The sequence below is a fragment of the Spea bombifrons genome, chromosome 3 (genome assembly GCF_027358695.1).
Source record: "Spea bombifrons isolate aSpeBom1 chromosome 3, aSpeBom1.2.pri, whole genome shotgun sequence".
NCBI classification, from domain to species: domain Eukaryota; kingdom Metazoa; phylum Chordata; class Amphibia; order Anura; family Pelobatidae; genus Spea; species Spea bombifrons.
Genome location: NC_071089.1, coordinates 49,696,600 through 49,716,843, shown reverse-complemented (window position 1 = coordinate 49,716,843; position 20,244 = coordinate 49,696,600). Strand labels below are relative to the sequence as shown.

General features: G+C 44.6%; 27 non-coding genes across 27 annotated transcripts; all 27 read left to right on the top strand.

The window, feature by feature from the left end:
• The first annotated feature begins 68 nt into the window (after window positions 1-68).
• Window positions 69-141, top strand: TRNAF-GAA (transfer RNA phenylalanine (anticodon GAA)). Its single transcript has one exon. It is a non-coding gene; the product is annotated as a tRNA-Phe (tRNA).
• Window positions 142-909: 768 nt separating this feature from the next.
• Window positions 910-982, top strand: TRNAF-GAA (transfer RNA phenylalanine (anticodon GAA)). Its single transcript has one exon. It is a non-coding gene; the product is annotated as a tRNA-Phe (tRNA).
• A 769-nt stretch (window positions 983-1,751) lies between these two features.
• Window positions 1,752-1,824, top strand: TRNAF-GAA (transfer RNA phenylalanine (anticodon GAA)). The gene has a single exon. It is a non-coding gene; the product is annotated as a tRNA-Phe (tRNA).
• A 2,036-nt stretch (window positions 1,825-3,860) lies between these two features.
• Window positions 3,861-3,933, top strand: TRNAF-GAA (transfer RNA phenylalanine (anticodon GAA)). Its single transcript has one exon. It is a non-coding gene; the product is annotated as a tRNA-Phe (tRNA).
• Window positions 3,934-4,689: 756 nt separating this feature from the next.
• On the top strand, window positions 4,690-4,762 carry TRNAF-GAA (transfer RNA phenylalanine (anticodon GAA)). The gene has a single exon. It is a non-coding gene; the product is annotated as a tRNA-Phe (tRNA).
• A 768-nt stretch (window positions 4,763-5,530) lies between these two features.
• Window positions 5,531-5,603, top strand: TRNAF-GAA (transfer RNA phenylalanine (anticodon GAA)). Its single transcript has one exon. It is a non-coding gene; the product is annotated as a tRNA-Phe (tRNA).
• Window positions 5,604-6,787: 1,184 nt separating this feature from the next.
• On the top strand, window positions 6,788-6,860 carry TRNAF-GAA (transfer RNA phenylalanine (anticodon GAA)). Its single transcript has one exon. It is a non-coding gene; the product is annotated as a tRNA-Phe (tRNA).
• A 354-nt stretch (window positions 6,861-7,214) lies between these two features.
• TRNAF-GAA (transfer RNA phenylalanine (anticodon GAA)) lies at window positions 7,215-7,287 on the top strand. Its single transcript has one exon. It is a non-coding gene; the product is annotated as a tRNA-Phe (tRNA).
• A 768-nt stretch (window positions 7,288-8,055) lies between these two features.
• TRNAF-GAA (transfer RNA phenylalanine (anticodon GAA)) lies at window positions 8,056-8,128 on the top strand. Its single transcript has one exon. It is a non-coding gene; the product is annotated as a tRNA-Phe (tRNA).
• A 768-nt stretch (window positions 8,129-8,896) lies between these two features.
• Window positions 8,897-8,969, top strand: TRNAF-GAA (transfer RNA phenylalanine (anticodon GAA)). Its single transcript has one exon. It is a non-coding gene; the product is annotated as a tRNA-Phe (tRNA).
• Window positions 8,970-9,323: 354 nt separating this feature from the next.
• On the top strand, window positions 9,324-9,396 carry TRNAF-GAA (transfer RNA phenylalanine (anticodon GAA)). The gene has a single exon. It is a non-coding gene; the product is annotated as a tRNA-Phe (tRNA).
• A 768-nt stretch (window positions 9,397-10,164) lies between these two features.
• Window positions 10,165-10,237, top strand: TRNAF-GAA (transfer RNA phenylalanine (anticodon GAA)). Its single transcript has one exon. It is a non-coding gene; the product is annotated as a tRNA-Phe (tRNA).
• Window positions 10,238-10,590: 353 nt separating this feature from the next.
• On the top strand, window positions 10,591-10,663 carry TRNAF-AAA (transfer RNA phenylalanine (anticodon AAA)). Its single transcript has one exon. It is a non-coding gene; the product is annotated as a tRNA-Phe (tRNA).
• Window positions 10,664-11,005: 342 nt separating this feature from the next.
• Window positions 11,006-11,078, top strand: TRNAF-GAA (transfer RNA phenylalanine (anticodon GAA)). The gene has a single exon. It is a non-coding gene; the product is annotated as a tRNA-Phe (tRNA).
• Window positions 11,079-11,846: 768 nt separating this feature from the next.
• TRNAF-GAA (transfer RNA phenylalanine (anticodon GAA)) lies at window positions 11,847-11,919 on the top strand. Its single transcript has one exon. It is a non-coding gene; the product is annotated as a tRNA-Phe (tRNA).
• A 354-nt stretch (window positions 11,920-12,273) lies between these two features.
• On the top strand, window positions 12,274-12,346 carry TRNAF-GAA (transfer RNA phenylalanine (anticodon GAA)). Its single transcript has one exon. It is a non-coding gene; the product is annotated as a tRNA-Phe (tRNA).
• A 768-nt stretch (window positions 12,347-13,114) lies between these two features.
• Window positions 13,115-13,187, top strand: TRNAF-GAA (transfer RNA phenylalanine (anticodon GAA)). The gene has a single exon. It is a non-coding gene; the product is annotated as a tRNA-Phe (tRNA).
• Window positions 13,188-13,955: 768 nt separating this feature from the next.
• On the top strand, window positions 13,956-14,028 carry TRNAF-GAA (transfer RNA phenylalanine (anticodon GAA)). The gene has a single exon. It is a non-coding gene; the product is annotated as a tRNA-Phe (tRNA).
• A 354-nt stretch (window positions 14,029-14,382) lies between these two features.
• On the top strand, window positions 14,383-14,455 carry TRNAF-GAA (transfer RNA phenylalanine (anticodon GAA)). Its single transcript has one exon. It is a non-coding gene; the product is annotated as a tRNA-Phe (tRNA).
• Window positions 14,456-15,223: 768 nt separating this feature from the next.
• On the top strand, window positions 15,224-15,296 carry TRNAF-GAA (transfer RNA phenylalanine (anticodon GAA)). Its single transcript has one exon. It is a non-coding gene; the product is annotated as a tRNA-Phe (tRNA).
• Window positions 15,297-15,436: 140 nt separating this feature from the next.
• On the top strand, window positions 15,437-15,509 carry TRNAF-GAA (transfer RNA phenylalanine (anticodon GAA)). The gene has a single exon. It is a non-coding gene; the product is annotated as a tRNA-Phe (tRNA).
• A 354-nt stretch (window positions 15,510-15,863) lies between these two features.
• TRNAF-GAA (transfer RNA phenylalanine (anticodon GAA)) lies at window positions 15,864-15,936 on the top strand. The gene has a single exon. It is a non-coding gene; the product is annotated as a tRNA-Phe (tRNA).
• Window positions 15,937-16,704: 768 nt separating this feature from the next.
• TRNAF-GAA (transfer RNA phenylalanine (anticodon GAA)) lies at window positions 16,705-16,777 on the top strand. The gene has a single exon. It is a non-coding gene; the product is annotated as a tRNA-Phe (tRNA).
• A 768-nt stretch (window positions 16,778-17,545) lies between these two features.
• Window positions 17,546-17,618, top strand: TRNAF-GAA (transfer RNA phenylalanine (anticodon GAA)). Its single transcript has one exon. It is a non-coding gene; the product is annotated as a tRNA-Phe (tRNA).
• A 1,195-nt stretch (window positions 17,619-18,813) lies between these two features.
• TRNAF-GAA (transfer RNA phenylalanine (anticodon GAA)) lies at window positions 18,814-18,886 on the top strand. Its single transcript has one exon. It is a non-coding gene; the product is annotated as a tRNA-Phe (tRNA).
• Window positions 18,887-19,654: 768 nt separating this feature from the next.
• Window positions 19,655-19,727, top strand: TRNAF-GAA (transfer RNA phenylalanine (anticodon GAA)). Its single transcript has one exon. It is a non-coding gene; the product is annotated as a tRNA-Phe (tRNA).
• Window positions 19,728-20,081: 354 nt separating this feature from the next.
• On the top strand, window positions 20,082-20,154 carry TRNAF-GAA (transfer RNA phenylalanine (anticodon GAA)). The gene has a single exon. It is a non-coding gene; the product is annotated as a tRNA-Phe (tRNA).
• The last annotated feature ends 90 nt before the right edge of the window (window positions 20,155-20,244 follow it).

Here is a 20,244-nt window from a genome sequence, read left to right as displayed (position 1 = left end):
AGCAGTTTACTGGCTATTAAACAGGCTTCCCCATCCCATGTACTTTTGCTAGCAGCATTTTCTTGCATGCCGAAATAGCTCAGTTGGGAGAGCGTTAGACTGAAGATCTAAAGGTCCCTGGTTCAATCCCGGGTTTCGGCACACATGCTCGCTTGCTTTTGAAGACGAATGAGCTGTACTTTGTAAGCCGGATGTTTAAATATTCTCATCGTGCAGCAGATTACTGGCAATTAAACAGGCTTTCCCGTCCCGTGCAGATTTGCTTCAAAAATTTCTTTCATGCCAAAATAGCTCAGTTGGGACAGCATTAGACTGAAGATCTACAGGTCCCTGGTTTGATCCCGGGTTTCAGCACACATGCTCGCTTATTTTTAAGAAGAATGGGCTGTACTTTGTAAGCCAGCTGTTTAAATATTCTCATGGTGCAGCAGTTTACTGGCTATTAAACAGGCTTTCCCATCCCGTGCAGATTTGCTAGCAGCATTTTCTTGCATGCCGAAATAGCTCAGTTGGGAGAGCGTTACACTGAAGCTCTAAAGGTCCCTGATTCGATCCCGGGTTTCGACACACATGCTCGCTTATTTTTAAGAAGAATGGGCTGTACTTTGTAAGCCGGATGTTTAAATATTCTCATGGTGCAGCAGTTTACTGACTATTAAACAGGCTTTCCCATCCCGTGCAGATTTGCTAGCAGCGTTTTTTTGCACGCCGAAATAGCTCAGTTGGGAGAGCGTTAGACTGAAGATCAAAAGGTCTCGGGTTTCTGCACACATGCTCTCTTGCTTTTGAAGACGAATGAGCTGTACTTTGTAAGCCAGATGTTTAAATATTCTCATGGTGCAGCAGTTTACTGGCTATTAAACAGGCTTCCCCATCCCATGTACTTTTGCTAGCAGCATTTTCTTGTATGCCGAAATAGCTCAGTTGGGAGAGCGTTAGACTGAAGATCTAAAGGTCCCTGGTTCGATCCCGGGTTTCGGCACACGTGATCGCTTGCTTTTGAAGACGAATGAGCTGTACTTTGTAAGCCAGATGTTTAAATATTCTCATGGTGCAACAGTTTACTGGCTATTAAACAGGCTTTCCTGTCCCGTGCAGACTTGCTAGCAGCATTTTCTTGCATGCCGAAATAGCTCAGTAGGGAGAGCGTTAGACTGAAGATCTAAAGGTCCCTGGTTTGATCCCGGGTTTCGGCACACATGCTCGCTTATTTTTAAGAAGAATGGGCTGTACTTTGTAAGCCAGCTGTTTAAATATTCTCATGGTGCAGCAGTTTACTGACTATTAAACAGGCTTTCCCATCCCGTGCAGATTTGCTAGCAGCATTTTCTTGCATGCCGAAATAGCTCAGTTGGGAGAGCGTTACACTGAAGCTCTCAAGTTCCCTGGTTCGGTCCCGGGTTTCGACACACATGCTCGCTTATTTTTAAGAAGAATGGGCTGTACTTTGTAAGCCGGATGTTTAAATATTCTCATGGTGCAGCAGTTTACTGACTATTAAACAGGCTTTCCCATCTCGTGCAGATTTGCTAGCAGCGTTTTTTTGCACGCCGAAATAGCTCAGTTGGGAGAGCGTTAGACTGAAGATCAAAAGGTCTCGGTTTTCTGCACACATGCTCTCTTGCTTTTGAAGACGAATGAGCTGTACTTTGTAAGCCAGATGTTTAAATATTCTCATGGTGCAGCAGTTTACTGGCTATTAAACAGGCTTCCCCATCCCATGTACTTTTGCTAGCAGCATTTTCTTGCATGCCGAAATAGCTCAGTTGGGAGAGCGTTAGACTGAAGATCTAAAGGTCCCTGGTTCGATCCCGGGTTTCGGCACACATGCTCGCTTGCTTTTGAAGATGAATGAGCTGTACTTTGTAAGCCGGATGTTTAAATATTCTCATCGTGCAGCAGATTACTGGCAATTAAACAGGCTTTCCCGTCCCGTGCAGATTTGCTTCAAAAATTTCTTTCATGCCAAAATAGCTCAGTTGGGACAGCATTAGACTGAAGATCTACAGGTCCCTGGTTTGATCCCGGGTTTCAGCACACATGCTCGCTTATTTTTAAGAAGAATGGGCTGTACTTTGTAAGCCAGCTGTTTAAATATTCTCATGGTGCAGCAGTTTACTGGCTATTAAACAGGCTTTCCCATCCCGTGCAGATTTGCTAGCAGCATTTTCTTGCATGCCGAAATAGCTCAGTTGGGAGAGCGTTACACTGAAGCTCTAAAGTTCCCTGGTTCGGTCCCGGGTTTCGACACACATGCTCACTTGTTTTTAAGAAGAATGGGCTGTACTTTGTAAGCCGGATGTTTAAATATTCTCATGGTGCAGCAGTTTACTGACTATTAAACAGGCTTTCCCATCTCGTGCAGATTTGCTAGCAGCGTTTTTTTGCACGCCGAAATAGCTCAGTTGGGAGAGCGTTAGACTGAAGATCAAAAGGTCTCGGGTTTCTGCACACATGCTCTCTTGCTTTTGAAGACGAATGAGCTGTACTTTGTAAGCCAGATGTTTAAATATTCTCATGGTGCAGCAGTTTACTGGCTATTAAACAGGCTTCCCCATCCCATGTACTTTTGCTAGCAGCATTTTCTTGCATGCCGAAATAGCTCAGTTGGGAGAGCGTTAGACTGAAGATTTAAAGGTCCCTGGTTTGATCCCGGGTTTCGGCACACATGCTCGCTTGCTTTTGAAGACGAATGAGCTGTACTTTGTAAGCCGGATGTTTAAATATTCTCATCGTGCAGCAGATTACTGGCAATTAAACAGGCTTTCCCGTCCCGTGCAGATTTGCTTCAAAAATTTCTTTCATGCCAAAATAGCTCAGTTGGGACAGCATTAGACTGAAGATCTACAGGTCCCTGGTTTGATCCCTGGTTTCAGCACACATGCTCGCTTATTTCTAAGAAGAATGGGCTGTACTTTGTAAGCCAGCTGTTTAAATATTCTCATGGTGCAGCAGTTTACTGGCTATTAAACAGGCTTTCCCATCCCGTGCAGATTTGCTAGCAGCATTTTCTTGCATGCCGAAATAGCTCAGTTGGGAGAGCGTTGCACTGAAGCTCTAAAGGTCCCTGATTCGATCCCGGGTTTCGACACACATGCTCGCTTATTTTTAAGAAGAATGGGCTGTACTTTGTAAGCCGGATGTTTAAATATTCTCATGGTGCAGCAGTTTACTGACTATTAAACAGGCTTTCCCATCCCGTGCAGATTTGCTAGCAGCGTTTTTTTGCACGCCGAAATAGCTCAGTTGGGAGAGCGTTAGACTGAAGATCAAAAGGTCTCGGGTTTCTGCACACATGCTCTCTTGCTTTTGAAGACGAATGAGCTGTACTTTGTAAGCCAGATGTTTAAATATTCTCATGGTGCAGCAGTTTACTGGCTATTAAACAGGCTTCCCCATCCCATGTACTTTTGCTAGCAGCATTTTCTTGTATGCCGAAATAGCTCAGTTGGGAGAGTGTTAGACTGAAGATCTAAAAGTCCCTGGTTCGATCCCGGGTTTCGGCACACGTGATCGCTTGCTTTTGAAGACGAATGAGCTGTACTTTGTAAGCCAGATGTTTAAATATTCTCATGGTGCAACAGTTTACTGGCTATTAAACAGGCTTTCCTGTCCCGTGCAGACTTGCTAGCAGCATTTTCTTGCATGCCGAAATAGCTCAGTAGGGAGAGCGTTAGACTGAAGATCTAAAGGTCCCTGGTTCGATCGCGGGTTTCGGCACACATGTTCGCTTATTTTTAAGAAGAATGGGCTGTACTTTGTAAGCCAGATGTTTAAATATTCTCATGGTGCAGCAGTTTACTGGCTATTAAACAGTCTTCCCCATCCCATGTACTTTTGCTACCAGCATTTTCTTGCATGCCGAAATAGCTCAGTTGGGAGAGCGTTAGACTGAAGATCTAAAGGTCCCTGGTTCGATCCCGGGTTTCGGCACACATGCTCGCTTGCTTTTGAAGACGAATGAGCTGTACTTTGTAAGCCGGATGTTTAAATATTCTCATCGTGCAGCAGATTACTGGCAATTAAACAGGCTTTCCCGTCCCGTGCAGATTTGCTTCAAAAATTTCTTTCATGCCAAAATAGCTCAGTTGGGACAGCATTAGACTGAAGATCTACAGGTCCCGGGTTTCGGCACACATGCTCGCTTATTTTTAAGAAGAATGGGCTGTACTTTGTAAGCCAGCTGTTTAAATATTCTCATGGTGCAGCAGTTTACTGGCTATTAAACAGGCTTTCCCATCCCGTGCAGATTTGCTAGCAGCATTTTCTTGCATGCCGAAATAGCTCAGTTGGGAGAGCGTTACACTGAAGCTCTAAAGTTCCCTGGTTCGGTCCCGGGTTTCAACACACATGCTCGCTTATTTTTAAGAAGAATGGGCTGTACTTTGTAAGCCGGATGTTTAAATATTCTCATGGTGCAGCAGTTTACTGACTATTAAACAGGCTTTCCCATCTCGTGCAGATTTGCTAGCAGCGTTTTTTTGCACGCCGAAATAGCTCAGTTGGGAGAGCGTTAGACTGAAGATCAAAAGGTCTCGGGTTTCTGCACACATGCTCTCTTGCTTTTGAAGACGAATGAGCTGTACTTTGTAAGCCAGATGTTTAAATATTCTCATGGTGCAGCAGTTTACTGGCTATTAAACAGGCTTCCCCATCCCATGTACTTTTGCTAGCAGCATTTTCTTGCATGCCGAAATAGCTCAGTTGGGAGAGCGTTAGACTGAAGATCTAAAGGTCCCTGGTTCGATCCCGGGTTTCGGCACACATGCTCGCTTGCTTTTGAAGACGAATGAGCTGTACTTTGTAAGCCGGATGTTTAAATATTCTCATCGTGCAGCAGATTACTGGCAATTAAACAGGCTTTCCCGTCCCGTGCAGATTTGCTTCAAAAATTTCTTTCATGCCAAAATAGCTCAGTTGGGACAGCATTAGACTGAAGATCTACAGGTCCCTGGTTTGATCCCGGGTTTCAGCACACATGCTCGCTTATTTTTAAGAAAAATGGGCTGTACTTTGTAAGCCAGCTGTTTAAATATTCTCATGGTGCAGCAGTTTACTGGCTATTAAACAGGCTTTCCCATCCCGTGCAGATTTGCTAGCAGCATTTTCTTGCATGCCGAAATAGCTCAGTTGGGAGAGCGTTACACTGAAGCTCTAAAGGTCCCTGATTCGATCCCGGGTTTCGACACACATGCTCGCTTATTTTTAAGAAGAATGGGCTGTACTTTGTAAGCCGGATGTTTAAATATTCTCATGGTGCAGCAGTTTACTGACTATTAAACAGGCTTTCCCATCCCGTGCAGATTTGCTAGCAGCGTTTTTTTGCACGCCGAAATAGCTCAGTTGGGAGAGCGTTAGACTGAAGATCAAAAGGTCTCGGGTTTCTGCACACATGCTCTCTTGCTTTTGAAGACGAATGAGCTGTACTTTGTAAGCCAGATGTTTAAATATTCTCATGGTGCAGCAGTTTACTGGCTATTAAACAGGCTTCCCCATCCCATGTACTTTTGCTAGCAGCATTTTCTTGCATGCCGAAATAGCTCAGTTGGGAGAGCGTTAGACTGAAGATCTAAAGGTCCTTGGTTCGATCCCGGGTTTCGGCACACATGCTCGCTTGCTTTTGAAGACGAATGAGCTGTACTTTGTAAGCCGGATGTTTAAATATTCTCATCGTGCAGCAGATTACTGGCAATTAAACAGGCTTTCCCGTCCCGTGCAGATTTGCTTCAAAAATTTCTTTCATGCCAAAATAGCTCAGTTGGGACAGCATTAGACTGAAGATCTACAGGTCCCTGGTTTGATCCCGGGTTTCAGCACACATGCTCGCTTATTTTTAAGAAGAATGGGCTGTACTTTGTAAGCCAGCTGTTTAAATATTCTCATGGTGCAGCAGTTTACTGGCTATTAAACAGGCTTTCCCATCCCATGCAGATTTGCTAGCAGCATTTTCTTGCATGCCAAAATAGCTCAGTTGGGAGAGCGTTACACTGAAGCTCTAAAGGTCCCTGATTCGATCCCGGGTTTCGACACACATGCTCGCTTATTTTTAAGAAGAATGGGCTGTACTTTGTAAGCCGGATGTTTAAATATTCTCATGGTGCAGCAGTTTACTGACTATTAAACAGGCTTTCCCATCCCGTGCAGATTTGCTAGCAGCGTTTTTTTGCACGCCGAAATAGCTCAGTTGGGAGAGCGTTAGACTGAAGATCAAAAGGTCTCGGGTTTCTGCACACATGCTCTCTTGCTTTTGAAGACGAATGAGCTGTACTTTGTAAGCCAGATGTTTAAATATTCTCATGGTGCAGCAGTTTACTGGCTATTAAACAGGCTTCCCCATCCCATGTACTTTTGCTAGCAGCATTTTCTTGTATGCCGAAATAGCTCAGTTGGGAGAGCGTTAGACGGAAGATCTAAAGGTCCCTGGTTCGATCCCGGGTTTCGGCACACGTGATCGCTTGCTTTTGAAGACGAATGAGCTGTACTTTGTAAGCCAGATGTTTAAATATTCTCATGGTGCAGCAGTTTACTGACTATTAAACAGGCTTTCCCATCCCGTGCAGATTTGCTAGCAGCGTTTTTTTGCACGCCGAAATAGCTCAGTTGGGAGAGCGTTAGACTGAAGATCAAAAGGTCTCGGGTTTCTGCACACATGCTCTCTTGCTTTTGAAGACGAATGAGCTGTACTTTGTAAGCCAGATGTTTAAATATTCTCATGGTGCAGCAGTTTACTGGCTATTAAACAGGCTTCCCCATCCCATGTACTTTTGCTAGCAGCATTTTCTTGTATGCCGAAATAGCTCAGTTGGGAGAGCGTTAGACTGAAGATCTAAAGGTCCCTGGTTCGATCCCGGGTTTCGGCACACGTGATCGCTTGCTTTTGAAGACGAATGAGCTGTACTTTGTAAGCCAGATGTTTAAATATTCTCATGGTGCAACAGTTTACTGGCTATTAAACAGGCTTTCCTGTCCCGTGCAGACTTGCTAGCAGCGTTTTCTTGCATGCCGAAATAGCTCAGTAGGGAGAGCGTTAGACTGAAGATCTAAAGGTCCCTGGTTCGATCGCGGGTTTCGGCACACATGTTCGCTTATTTTTAAGAAGAATGGGCTGTACTTTGTAAGCCAGATGTTTAAATATTCTCATGGTGCAGCAGTTTACTGGCTATTAAACAGTCTTCCCCATCCCATGTACTTTTGCTACCAGCATTTCCTTGCATGCCGAAATAGCTCAGTTGGGAGAGCGTTAGACTGAAGATCTAAAGGTCCCTGGTTCGATCCCGGGTTTCGGCACACATGCTCGCTTGCTTTTGAAGACGAATGAGCTGTACTTTGTAAGCCTGATGTTTAAATATTCTCATCGTGCAGCAGATTACTGGCAATTAAACAGGCTTTCCCGTCCCGTGCAGATTTGCTTCAAAAATTTCTTTCATGCCAAAATAGCTCAGTTGGGACAGCATTAGACTGAAGATCTACAGGTCCCTGGTTTGATCCCGGGTTTCGGCACACATGCTCGCTTATTTTTAAGAAGAATGGGCTGTACTTTGTAAGCCAGCTGTTTAAATATTCTCATGGTGCAGCAGTTTACTGGCTATTAAACAGGCTTTCCCATCCCGTGCAGATTTGCTAGCAGCATTTTCTTGCATGCCGAAATAGCTCAGTTGGGAGAGCGTTACACTGAAGCTCTAAAGTTCCCTGGTTCGGTCCCGGGTTTCGACACACATGCTCGCTTATTTTTAAGAAGAATGGGCTGTACTTTGTAAGCCGGATGTTTAAATATTCTCATGGTGCAGCAGTTTACTGACTATTAAACAGGCTTTCCCATCTCGTGCAGATTTGCTAGCAGCTTTTTTTTGCACGCCGAAATAGCTCAGTTGGGAGAGCGTTAGACTGAAGATCAAAAGGTCTCGGGTTTCTGCACACATGCTCTCTTGCTTTTGAAGACGAATGAGCTGTACTTTGTAAGAAAGATGTTTAAATATTCTCATGGTGCAGCAGTTTACTGGCTATTAAACAGGCTTCCCCATCCCATGTACTTTTGCTAGCAGCATTTTCTTCCATGCCGAAATAGCTCAGTTGGGAGAGCGTTAGACTGAAGATCTAAAGGTCCCTGGTTCGATCCCGGGTTTCGGCACACATGCTCGCTTGCTTTTGAAGACGAATGAGCTGTACTTTGTAAGCCGGATGTTTAAATATTCTCATCGTGCAGCAGATTACTGGCAATTAAACAGGCTTTCCCGTCCCGTGCAGATTTGCTTCAAAAATTTCTTTCATGCCAAAATAGCTCAGTTGGGACAGCATTAGACTGAAGATCTACAGGTCCCTGGTTTGATCCCGGGTTTCAGCACACATGCTCGCTTATTTTTAAGAAGAATGGGCTGTACTTTGTAAGCCAGCTGTTTAAATATTCTCATGGTGCAGCAGTTTACTGGCTATTAAACAGGCTTTCCCATCCCGTGCAGATTTGCTAGCAGCATTTTCTTGCATGCCGAAATAGCTCAGTTGGGAGAGCGTTACACTGAAGCTCTAAAGGTCCCTGATTCGATCCCGGGTTTCGACACACATGCTCGCTTATTTTTAAGAAGAATGGGCTGTACTTTGTAAGCCGGATGTTTAAATATTCTCATGGTACAGCAGTTTACTGACTATTAAACAGGCTTTCCCATCCCGTGCAGATTTGGTAGCAGCGTTTTTTTGCACGCCGAAATAGCTCAGTTGGGAGAGCGTTAGACTGAAGATCAAAAGGTCTCGGGTTTCTGCACACATGCTCTCTTGCTTTTGAAGACGAATGAGCTGTACTTTGTAAGCCAGATGTTTAAATATTCTCATGGTGCAGCAGTTTACTGGCTATTAAACAGGCTTCCCCATCCCATGTACTTTTGCTAGCAGCATTTTCTTGTATGCCGAAATAGCTCAGTTGGGAGAGCGTTAGACTGAAGATCTAAAGGTCCCTGGTTCGATCCCGGGTTTCGGCACACGTGATCGCTTGCTTTTGAAGACGAATGAGCTGTACTTTGTAAGCCAGATGTTTAAATATTCTCATGGTGCAACAGTTTACTGGCTATTAAACAGGCTTTCCTGTCCCGTGCAGACTTGCTAGCAGCATTTTCTTGCATGCCGAAATAGCTCAGTAGGGAGAGCGTTAGACTGAAGATCTAAAGGTCCCTGGTTCGATCGCGGGTTTCGGCACACATGTTCGCTTATTTTTAAGAAGAATGGGCTGTACTTTGTAAGCCAGATGTTTAAATATTCTCATGGTGCAGCAGTTTACTGGCTATTAAACAGTCTTCCCCATCCCATGTACTTTTGCTACCACCATTTTCTTGCATGCCGAAATAGCTCAGCTGGGAGAGCGTTAGACTGAAGATCTAAAGGTCCCTGGTTCGATCCCGGGTTTCGGCACACATGCTCGCTTGCTTTTGAAGACGAATGAGCTGTACTTTGTAAGCCGGATGTTTAAATATTCTCATCGTGCAGCAGATTACTGGCAATTAAACAGGCTTTCCCGTCCCGTGCAGATTTGCTTCAAAAATTTCTTTCATGCCAAAATAGCTCAGTTGGGACAGCATTAGACTGAAGATCTACAGGTCCCTGGTTTGATCCCGGGTTTCGGCACACATGCTCGCTTATTTTTAAGAAGAATGGGCTGTACTTTGTAAGCCAGCTGTTAAAATATTCTCATGGTGCAGCAGTTTACTGGCTATTAAACAGGCTTTCCCATCCCGTGCAGATTTGCTAGCAGCATTTTCTTGCATGCCGAAATAGCTCAGTTGGGAGAGCGTTACACTGAAGCTCTAAAGTTCCCTGGTTCGGTCCCGGGTTTCGACACACATGCTCGCTTATTTTTAAGAAGAATGGGCTGTACTTTGTAAGCCGGATGTTTAAATATTCTCATGGTGCAGCAGTTTACTGACTATTAAACAGGCTTTCCCATCTCGTGCAGATTTGCTAGCAGCGTTTTTTTGCACGCCGAAATAGCTCAGTTGGGAGAGCGTTAGACTGAAGATCAAAAGGTCTCGGGTTTCTGCACACATGCTCTCTTGCTTTTGAAGACGAATGAGCTGTACTTTGTAAGCCAGATGTTTAAATATTCTCATGGTGCAGCAGTTTACTGGCTATTAAACAGGCTTCCCCATCCCATGTACTTTTGCTAGCAGCATTTTCTTGCATGCCGAAATAGCTCAGTTGGGAGAGCGTTAGACTGAAGATCTAAAGGTCCCTGGTTCGATCCCGGGTTTCGGCACACATGCTCGCTTGCTTTTGAAGACGAATGAGCTGTACTTTGTAAGCCGGATGTTTAAATATTCTCATCGTGCAGCAGATTACTGGCAATTAAACAGGCTTTCCTGTCCCGTGCAGATTTGCTTCAAAAATTTCTTTCATGCCAAAATAGCTCAGTTGGGACAGCATTAGACTGAAGATCTACAGGTCCCTGGTTTGATCCCGGGTTTCAGCACACATGCTCGCTTATTTTTAAGAAGAATGGGCTGTACTTTGTAAGCCAGCTGTTTAAATATTCTCATGGTGCAGCAGTTTACTGGCTATTAAACAGGCTTTCCCATCCCGTGCAGATTTGCTAGCAGCATTTTCTTGCATGCCGAAATAGCTCAGTTGGGAGAGCGTTACACTAAAGCTCTAAAGTTCCCTGGTTCGGTCCCGGGTTTCGACACACATGCTCGCTTATTTTTAAGAAGAATGGGCTGTACTTTGTAAGCCGGATGTTTAAATATTCTCATGGTGCAGCAGTTTACTGACTATTAAACAGGCTTTCCCATCTCGTGCAGATTTGCTAGCAGCGTTTTTTTGCACGCCGAAATAGCTCAGTTGGGAGAGCGTTAGACTGAAGATCAAAAGGTCTCGGGTTTCTGCACACATGCTCTCTTGCTTTTGAAGACGAATGAGCTGTACTTTGTAAGCCAGATGTTTAAATATTCTCATGGTGCAGCAGTTTACTGGCTATTAAACAGGCTTCCCCATCCCATGTACTTTTGCTAGCAGCATTTTCTTGCATGCCGAAATAGCTCAGTTGGGAGAGCGTTAGACTGAAGATCTAAAGGTCCCTGGTTCGATCCCGGGTTTCGGCACACATGCTCGCTTGCTTTTGAAGACGAATGAGCTGTACTTTGTAAGCCGGATGTTTAAATATTCTCATCGTGCAGCAGATTACTGGCAATTAAACAGGCTTTCCCGTCCCGTGCAGATTTGCTTCAAAAATTTCTTTCATGCCAAAATAGCTCAGTTGGGACAGCATTAGACTGAAGATCTACAGGTCCCTGGTTTGATCCCGGGTTTCAGCACACATGCTCGCTTATTTTTAAGAAGAATGGGCTGTACTTTGTAAGCCAGCTGTTTAAATATTCTCATGGTGCAGCAGTTTACTGGCTATTAAACAGGCTTTCCCATCCCGTGCAGATTTGCTAGCAGCGTTTTCTTGCATGCCGAAATAGCTCAGTTGGGAGAGCGTTACACTGAAGCTCTAAAGGTCCCTGATTCGATCCCGGGTTTCGACACACATGCTCGCTTATTTTTAAGAAGAATGGGCTGTACTTTGTAAGCCGGATGTTTAAATATTCTCATGGTGCAGCAGTTTACTGACTATTAAACAGGCTTTCCCATCCCGTGCAGATTTGCTAGCAGCGTTTTTTTGCACGCCGAAATAGCTCAGTTGGGAGAGCGTTAGACTGAAGATCAAAAGGTCTCGGGTTTCTGCACACATGCTCTCTTGCTTTTGAAGACCAATGAGCTGTACTTTGTAAGCCAGATGTTTAAATATTCTCATGGTGCAGCAGTTTACTGGCTATTAAACAGGCTTCCCCATCCCATGTACTTTTGCTAGCAGCGTTTTCTTGTATGCCGAAATAGCTCAGTTGGGAGAGCGTTAGACTGAAGATCTAAAGGTCCCTGGTTCGATCCCGGGTTTCGGCACACGTGATCGCTTGCTTTTGAAGACGAATGAGCTGTACTTTGTAAGCCAGATGTTTAAATATTCTCATGGTGCAACAGTTTACTGGCTATTAAACAGGCTTTCCTGTCCCATGCAGACTTGCTAGCAGCATTTTCTTGCATGCCGAAATAGCTCAGTAGGGAGAGCGTTAGACTGAAGATCTAAAGGTCCCTGGTTCGATCGCGGGTTTCGGCACACATGTTCGCTTATTTTTAAGAAGAATGGGCTGTACTTTGTAAGCCAGATGTTTAAATATTCTCATGGTGCAGCAGTTTACTGGCTATTAAACAGTCTTCCCCATCCCATGTACTTTTGCTACCAGCATTTTCTTGCATGCCGAAATAGCTCAGTTGGGAGAGCGTTAGACTGAAGATCTAAAGGTCCCTGGTTCGATCCCGGGTTTCGGCACACATGCTCGCTTGCTTTTGAAGACGAATGAGCTGTACTTTGTAAGCCGGATGTTTAAATATTCTCATCGTGCAGCAGATTACTGGCAATTAAACAGGCTTTCCCGTCCCGTGCAGATTTGCTTCAAAAATTTCTTTCATGCCAAAATAGCTCAGTTGGGACAGCATTAGACTGAAGATCTACAGGTCCCTGGTTTGATCCCGAGTTTCAGCACACATGCTCGCTTATTTTTAAGAAGAATGGGCTGTACTTTGTAAGCCAGCTGTTTAAATATTCTCATGGTGCAGCAGTTTACTGGCTATTAAACAGGCTTTCCCATCCCGTGCAGATTTGCTAGCAGCATTTTCTTGCATGCCGAAATAGCTCAGTTGGGAGAGCGTTACACTGAAGCTCTAAAGGTCCCTGATTCGATCCCGGGTTTCGACACACATGCTCGCTTATTTTTAAGAAGAATGGGCTGTACTTTGTAAGCCGGATGTTTAAATATTCTCATGGTGCAGCAGTTTACTGACTATTAAACAGGCTTTCCCATCCCGTGCAGATTTGCTAGCAGCGTTTTTTTGCACGCCGAAATAGCTCAGTTGGGAGAGCGTTAGACTGAAGATCAAAAGGTCTCGGGTTTCTGCACACATGCTCTCTTGCTTTTGAAGACGAATGAGCTGTACTTTGTAAGCCAGATGTTTAAATATTCTCATGGTGCAGCAGTTTACTGGCTATTAAACAGGCTTCCCCATCCCATGTACTTTTGCTAGCAGCATTTTCTTGCATGCCGAAATAGCTCAGTTGGGAGAGCGTTAGACTGAAGATCTAAAGGTCCTTGGTTCGATCCCGGGTTTCGGCACACATGCTCGCTTGCTTTTGAAGACGAATGAGCTGTACTTTGTAAGCCGGATGTTTAAATATTCTCATCGTGCAGCAGATTACTGGCAATTAAACAGGCTTTCCCGTCCCGTGCAGATTTGCTTCAAAAATTTCTTTCATGCCAAAATAGCTCAGTTGGGACAGCATTAGACTGAAGATCTACAGGTCCCTGGTTTGATCCCGGGTTTCAGCACACATGCTCGCTTATTTTTAAGAAGAATGGGCTGTACTTTGTAAGCCAGCTGTTTAAATATTCTCATGGTGCAGCAGTTTACTGGCTATTAAACAGGCTTTCCCATCCCGTGCAGATTTGCTAGCAGCATTTTCTTGCATGCCGAAATAGCTCAGTTGGGAGAGCGTTACACTGAAGCTCTAAAGGTCCCTGATTCGATCCCGGGTTTCGACACACATGCTCGCTTATTTTTAAGAAGAATGGGCTGTACTTTGTAAGCCGGATGTTTAAATATTCTCATGGTGCAGCAGTTTACTGACTATTAAACAGGCTTTCCCATCCCGTGCAGATTTGCTAGCAGCGTTTTTTTGCACGCCGAAATAGCTCAGTTGGGAGAGCGTTAGACTGAAGATCAAAAGGTCTCGGGTTTCTGCACACATGCTCTCTTGCTTTTGAAGACGAATGAGCTGTACTTTGTAAGCCAGATGTTTAAATATTCTCATGGTGCAGCAGTTTACTGGCTATTAAACAGGCTTCCCCATCCCATGTACTTTTGCTAGCAGCATTTTCTTGTATGCCGAAATAGCTCAGTTGGGAGAGCGTTAGACTGAAGATCTAAAGGTCCCTGGTTCGATCCCGGGTTTCGGCACACGTGATCGCTTGCTTTTGAAGACGAATGAGCTGTACTTTGTAAGCCAGATGTTTAAATATTCTCATGGTGCAACAGTTTACTGGCTATTAAACAGGCTTTCCTGTGCCGTGCAGACTTGCTAGCAGCATTTTCTTGCATGCCGAAATAGCTCAGTAGGGAGAGCGTTAGACTGAAGATCTAAAGGTCCCTGGTTCGATCGCGGGTTTCGGCACACATGTTCGCTTATTTTTAAGAAGAATGGGCTGTACTTTGTAAGCCAGATGTTTAAATATTCTCATGGTGCAGCAGTTTACTGGCTATTAAACAGTCTTCCCCATCACATGTACTTTTGCTACCAACTTTTTCTTGCATGCCGAAATAGCTCAGTTGGGAGAGCGTTAGACTGAAGATCTAAAGGTCCCTGGTTCGATCCCGGGTTTCGGCACACATGCTCGCTTGCTTTTGAAGACGAATGAGCTGTACTTTGTATGCCGGATGTTTAAATATTCTCATCGTGCAGCAGATTACTGGCAATTAAACAGGCTTTCCCGTCCCGTGCAGATTTGCTTCAAAAATTTCTTTCATGCCAAAATAGCTCAGTTGGGACAGCATTAGACTGAAGATCTACAGGTCCCTGGTTTGATCCCGGGTTTCGGCACACATGCTCGCTTATTTTTAAGAAGAATGGGCTGTACTTTGTAAGCCAGCTGTTTAAATATTCTCATGGTGCAGCAGTTTACTGGCTATTAAACAGGCTTTCCCATCCCGTGCAGATTTGCTAGCAGCATTTTCTTGCATGCCGAAATAGCTCAGTTGGGAGAGCGTTACACTGAAGCTCTAAAGTTCCCTGGTTCGGTCCCGGGTTTTGACACACATGCTCGCTTATTTTTAAGAAGAATGGGCTGTACTTTGTAAGCCGGATGTTTAAATATTCTCATGGTGCAGCAGTTTACTGACTATTAAACAGGCTTTCCCATCTCGTGCAGATTTGCTAGCAGCGTTTTTTTGCACGCCGAAATAGCTCAGTTGGGAGAGCGTTAGACTGAAGATCAAAAGGTCTCGGGTTTCTGCACACATGCTCTCTTGCTTTTGAAGACGAATGAGCTGTACTTTGTAAGCCAGATGTTTAAATATTCTCATGGTGCAGCAGTTTACTGGCTATTAAACAGGCTTCCCCATCCCATGTACTTTTGCTAGCAGCATTTTCTTGCATGCCGAAATAGCTCAGTTGGGAGAGCGTTAGACTGAAGATCTAAAGGTCCCTGGTTCGATCCCGGGTTTCGGCACACATGCTCGCTTGCTTTTGAAGACGAATGAGCTGTACTTTGTAAGCCGGATGTTTAAATATTCTCATCGTGCAGCAGATTACTGGCAATTAAACAGGCTTTCCCGTCCCGTGCAGATTTGCTTCAAAAATTTCTTGCATGCCGAAATAGCTCAGTTGGGAGAGCGTTAGACTGAAGATCTAAAGGTCCCTGGTTCGATCCCGGGTTTCGGCACACGTGATCGCTTGCTTTTGAAGACGAATGAGCTGTACTTTGTAAGCCAGATGTTTAAATATTCTCATGGTGCAACAGTTTACTGGCTATTAAACAGGCTTTCCTGTGCCGTGCAGACTTGCTAGCAGCATTTTCTTGCATGCCGAAATAGCTCAGTAGGGAGAGCGTTAGACTGAAGATCTAAAGGTCCCTGGTTCGATCGCGGGTTTCGGCACACATGTTCGCTTATTTTTAAGAAGAATGGGCTGTACTTTGTAAGCCAGATGTTTAAATATTCTCATGGTGCAGCAGTTTACTGGCTATTAAACAGTCTTCCCCATCACATGTACTTTTGCTACCAACTTTTTCTTGCATGCCGAAATAGCTCAGTTGGGAGAGCGTTAGACTGAAGATCTAAAGGTCCCTGGTTCGATCCCGGGTTTCGGCACACATGCTCGCTTGCTTTTGAAGACGAATGAGCTGTACTTTGTATGCCGGATGTTTAAATATTCTCATCGTGCAGCAGATTACTGGCAATTAAACAGGCTTTCCCGTCCCGTGCAGATTTGCTTCAAAAATTTCTTTCATGCCAAAATAGCTCAGTTGGGACAGCATTAGACTGAAGATCTACAGGTCCCTGGTTTGATCCCGGGTTTCGGCACACATGCTCGCTTATTTTTAAGAAGAATGGGCTGTACTTTGTAAGCCAGCTGTTTAAATATTCTCATGGTGCAGCAGTTTACTGGCTATTAAACAGGCTTTCCCATCCCGTGCAGATTTGCTAGCAGCATTTTCTTGCATGCCGAAATAGCTCAGTTGGGAGAGCGTTACACTGAAGCTCTAAAGTTCCCTGGTTCGGTCCCGGGTTTTGACACACATGCTCGCTTATTTTTAAGAAGAATGGGCTGTACTTTGTAAGCCGGATGTTTAAATATTCTCATGGTGCAGCAGTTTACTGACTATTAAACAGGCTTTCCCATCTCGTGCAGATTTGCTAGCAGCGTTTTTTTGCACGCCGAAATAGCTCAGTTGGGAGAGCGTTAGACTGAAGATCAAAAGGTCTCGGGTTTCTGCACACATGCTCTCTTGCTTTTGAAGACGAATGAGCTGTACTTTGTAAGCCAGATGTTTAAATATTCTCATGGTGCAGCAGTTTACTGGCTATTAAACAGGCTTCCCCATCCCATGTACTTTTGCTAGCAGCATTTTCTTGCATGCCGAAATAGCTCAGTTGGGAGAGCGTTAGACTGAAGATCTAAAGGTCCCTGGTTCGATCCCGGGTTTCGGCACACATGCTCGCTTGCTTTTGAAGACGAATGAGCTGTACTTTGTAAGCCGGATGTTTAAATATTCTCATCGTGCAGCAGATTACTGGCAATTAAACAGGCTTTCCCGTCCCGTGCAGATTTGCTTCAAAAATTTCTTTCATGCCAAAATAGCTCAGTTGGGACAGCATTAGACTGAAGATCTACAGGTCCCTGGTTTGATCCCGGGTTTCAGCACACATGCTCGCTTATTTTTAAGAAGAATGGGCTGTACTTTGTAAGCCAGCTGTTTAAATATTCTCATGGTGCAGCAGTTTACTGGCTATTAAACAGGCTTTCCCATCCCGTGCAGATTTGCTAGCAGCATTTTCTTGCATGCCGAAATAGCTCAGTTGGGAGAGCGTTACACTGAAGCTCTAAAGGTCCCTGATTCGATCCCGGGTTTCGACACACATGCTCGCTTATTTTTAAGAAGAATGGGCTGTACTTTGTAAGCCGGATGTTTAAATATTCTCATGGTGCAGCAGTTTACTGACTATTAAACAGGCTTTCCCATCCCGTGCAGATTTGCTAGCAGCGTTTTTTTGCACGCCGAAATAGCTCAGTTGGGAGAGCGTTAGACTGAAGATCAAAAGGTCTCGGGTTTCTGCACACATGCTCTCTTGCTTTTGAAGACGAATGAGCTGTACTTTGTAAGCCAGATGTTTAAATATTCTCATGGTGCAGCAGTTTACTGGCTATTAAACAGGCTTCCCCATCCCATGTACTTTTGCTAGCAGCATTTTCTTGTATGCCAAAATAGCTCAGTTGGGAGAGCGTTAGACTGAAGATCTAAAGGTCCCTGGTTCGATCCCGGGTTTCGGCACACGTGATCGCTTGCTTTTGAAGACGAATGAGCTGTACTTTGTAAGCCAGATGTTTAAATATTCTCATGGTGCAACAGTTTACTGGCTATTAAACAGGCTTTCCTGTGCCGTGCAGACTTGCTAGCAGCATTTTCTTGCATGCCGAAATAGCTCAGTAGGGAGAGCGTTAGACTGAAGATCTAAAGGTCCCTGGTTCGATCGCGGGTTTCGGCACACATGTTCGCTTATTTTTAAGAAGAATGGGCTGTACTTTGTAAGCCAGATGTTTAAATATTCTCATGGTGCAGCAGTTTACTGGCTATTAAACAGTCTTCCCCATCCCATGTACTTTTGCTACCAGCATTTTCTTGCATGCCGAAATAGCTCAGTTGGGAGAGCGTTAGACTGAAGATCTAAAGGTCCCTGGTTCGATCCCGGGTTTCAGCACACATGCTCGCTTGCTTTTGAAGACGAATGAGCTGTACTTTGTAAGCCGGATGTTTAAATATTCTCATCGTGCAGCAGATTACTGGCAATTAAACAGGCTTTCCCGTCCCGTGCAGATTTGCTTCAAAAATTTCTTTCATGCCAAAATAGCTCAGTTGGGACAGCATTAGACTGAAGATCTACAGGTCCCTGGTTTGATCCCGGGTTTCGGCACACATGCTCGCTTATTTTTAAGAAGAATGGGCTGTACTTTGTAAGCCAGCTGTTTAAATATTCTCATGGTGCAGCAGTTTACTGGCTATTAAACAGGCTTTCCCATCCCGTGCAGATTTGCTAGCAGCAGTTTCTTGCATGCCGAAATAGCTCAGTTGGGAGAGCGTTACACTGAAGCTCTAAAGTTCCCTGGTTCGGTCCCGGGTTTCGACACACATGCTCGCTTATTTTTAAGAAGAATGGGCTGTACTTTGTAAGCCGGATGTTTAAATATTCTCATGGTGCAGCAGTTTACTGACTATTAAACAGGCTTTCCCATCTCGTGCAGATTTGCTAGCAGCGTTTTTTTGCACGCCGAAATAGCTCAGTTGGGAGAGCGTTAGACTGAAGATCAAAAGGTCTCGGGTTTCTGCACACATGCTCTCTTGCTTTTGAAGACGAATGAACTGTACTTTGTAAGCCAGATGTTTAAATATTCTCATGGTGCAGCAGTTTACTGGCTATTAAACAGGCTTTCCCATCCCATGTACTTTTGCTAGCAGCATTTTCTTGCATGCCGAAATAGCTCAGTTGGGAGAGCGTTAGACTGAAGATCTAAAGGTCCCTGGTTCAATCCCGGGTTTCGGCACACATGCTCGCTTGCTTTTGAAGACGAATGAGCTGTACTTTGTAAGCCGGATGTTTAAATATTCTCATCGTGCAGCAGATTACTGGCAATTAAACAGGCTTTCCCGTCCCGTGCAGATTTGCTTCAAAAATTTCTTTCATGCCAAAATAGCTCAGTTGGGACAGCATTAGACTGAAGATCTACAGGTCCCTGGTTTGATCCCGGGTTTCAGCACACATGCTCGCTTATTTTTAAGAAGAATGGGCTGTACTTTGTAAGCCAGCTGTTTAAATATTCTCATGGTGCAGCAGTTTACTGGCTATTAAACAGGCTTTCCCATCCCATGCAGATTTGCTAGCAGCATTTTCTTGCATGCCGAAATAGCTCAGTTGGGAGAGCGTTACACTGAAGCTCTAAAGGTCCCTGATTCGATCCCGGGTTTCGACACACATGCTCGCTTATTTTTAAGAAGAATGGGCTGTACTTTGTAAGCCGGATGTTTAAATATTCTCATGGTGCAGCAGTTTACTGACTATTAAACAGGCTTTCCCATCCCGTGCAGATTTGCTAGCAGCGTTTTTTTGCACGCCGAAATAGCTCAGTTGGGAGAGCGTTAGACTGAAGATCAAAAGGTCTCGGGTTTCTGCACACATGCTCTCTTGCTTTTGAAGACGAATGAGCTGTACTTTGTAAGCCAGATGTTTAAATATTCTCATGGTGCAGCAGTTTACTGGCTATTAAACAGGCTTCCCCATCCCATGTACTTTTGCTAGCAGCATTTTCTTGTATGCCGAAATAGCTCAGTTGGGAGAGCGTTAGACTGAAGATCTAAAGGTCCCTGGTTCGATCCCGGGTTTCGGCACACGTGATCGCTTGCTTTTGAAGACGAATGAGCTGTACTTTGTAAGCCAGATGTTTAAATATTCTCATGGTGCAACAGTTTACTGGCTATTAAACAGGCTTTCCTGTCCCGTGCAGACTTGCTAGCAGCATTTTCTTGCATGCCGAAATAGCTCAGTAGGGAGAGCGTTAGACTGAAGATCTAAAGGTCCCTGGTTCGATCGCGGGTTTCGGCACACATGTTCGCTTATTTTTAAGAAGAATGGGCTGTACTTTGTAAGCCAGATGTTTAAATATTCTCATGGTGCAGCAGTTTACTGGCTATTAAACAGTCTTCCCCATCCCATGTACTTTTGCTACCAGCATTTTCTTGCATGCCGAAATAGCTCAGTTGGGAGAGCGTTAGACTGAAGATCTAAAGGTCCCTGGTTCGATCCCGGGTTTCGGCACACATGCTCGCTTGCTTTTGAAGACGAATGAGCTGTACTTTGTAAGCCGGATGTTTAAATATTCTCATCGTGCAGCAGATTACTGGCAAT